The 1876-nt window shown below is 36.7% G+C and overlaps 1 protein-coding gene across 1 annotated transcript in view; it reads right to left on the bottom strand.

The window, feature by feature from the left end:
* The window catches only part of LOC106882096 (calcyphosin-like protein), a 16842-nt gene that overhangs the window by 5817 nt on the left and 9149 nt on the right, over nucleotides 1-1876 (bottom strand). The window lies entirely within an intron of this gene.

The following is a 1876-nucleotide window of genomic DNA, read 5'->3' on the forward strand; positions in this document are numbered from 1 at the left end:
GTGTGTGTGTGTGTATGTGCGTGTGTGTCTGTGCGTGTGTGTGTGTGTACTTACGTATGTATGTATATGTAGTTCGATGCGATCTGAAATACCAATCAAGGATATGATTCAAGGTGACCCACTTTCTTCCGAATATCAGAACTACTATCCCACTTAGGTTTTCTAAGTGCAGCCTCGCAAACCATCCATTCAGGAATTCCTAAACACAACTCCATGTTGCGAATTGCTTGTGTGTAACCAATCCATGTGCATAACTTTATGGTTCATCACAGGCGTCATGCAAATATGATCATTTCATCGATCTTGATGTGGTTCAGACGATTTTGTAAATGGACTGATTAAAAAAAAAAACGATTTATCCTCACATTCTCAGAGCATTCGTGTGTAATTTCTAAACATATCCATATGTATGTCGGTTTCTAATACAATTTTATGAGTATATCGTTAAAAACCTATGTGTAAGGTGTTTCTGGGCCTTGAACCATTTATTTAGTATATTCTGACTATCATAATAATAAACACATTGTGTTTAGATACTTTAACAAGTATAATGATTATGGGTACACCATATTTTGATAACACTCCCTTCAATAAAAATAAACACTCGGAGAAAGATAACCTTCCATTATTTCAACAAGCATATGGTGAAACTTATTCCACTCTCGACTCAGTGTCACATCAGTAGATGTTCAGTTGATATTCTCTAAAAAGGTTTTAATATATGAAGTTACACTACGACACACTTACATAGACCTGCATAACATTTATGTCATGTTAACAAAACAGGAGACGAAAATGATGACCTACGAAAGACAAAGGAAAAATACTTCATAAGAATTCTAAATGAGAATCTAAACTGAAAATAGTCAACATCACATCTAAAGGCAAAGTCTTCTATATGTATTAGCCAAGAACACGTACAGTAGAAAAACTGATCAATGCAAGCGCCTACACACAAAATACACACTCTGAATTTATTCTTTTATTTTTTTCACTCATGTCACTGCGGCCGTGCTGGAACACTGCCTTAAAGGGATATTTAGTCGAAGAAATCTACACCAGGACCTATTCTCTGTAAGCCTAGTAATTATTTTATCGGTCGCTCTTAAAAAACTGCTAGGTTACGGGGACGTAAACACACCAACATCGGTTGTGAAGTGATGGCGTGGGGATGAACGCAGACATAAAAATATAAACATATACATATAAAAGACGTATATCGGAATGACGGGCAACTCCTTCAAGGAAAGGTATACACAACACGTAGCATCATTCAGAGACGAAAATTAAAAAAAAACATCGTTCTCAAATATTATATAGACATTGAAAGAAGGTGTTATAAGCAACACCCCAGCAAGAATAGAAAAGTATCGCTAAAGCCAAACAAATACAGAGGACAGGGTACCAAATGTCGATTCTGTATTACTGAAAAACTAAACATTGTACAATCAACAGATAGCATCCTGAACATTACGGATGAAACCTTCTCTGCCTGCAGGCACAAGCAATATTTTACACGCAAATATCTCAAAGAAGAGCCATCATCAGCAACAGTAACCCCGCTAGGATAGCCCCTTTCCTGAACTTGAAATCTGAACACACATAGTACAAAAACTCCACACACAGAAGAAATATGTTCCAACACTAAACCCAGAACATAAACAGAATAATGCTAACAATTTGACCACGACAGTTTGCTCAAGAGGCAAATCCAGAGGAGACAAACATTCAAAAGATACGACCAGCGAGTAACGTGAGTGTCTGCGAACTAAACAAGGATGTGTTTTCCAAAGAGGAGGCGAACACCATTGTTCCATGTGTTCGGCTTGAGATGTTAAGAAACTAGGATATTTTTCTTTTTTTCTTAAAATGAAAC

This window comes from Octopus bimaculoides, chromosome 10 (assembly GCF_001194135.2).
Source record: "Octopus bimaculoides isolate UCB-OBI-ISO-001 chromosome 10, ASM119413v2, whole genome shotgun sequence".
NCBI classification, from domain to species: domain Eukaryota; kingdom Metazoa; phylum Mollusca; class Cephalopoda; order Octopoda; family Octopodidae; genus Octopus; species Octopus bimaculoides.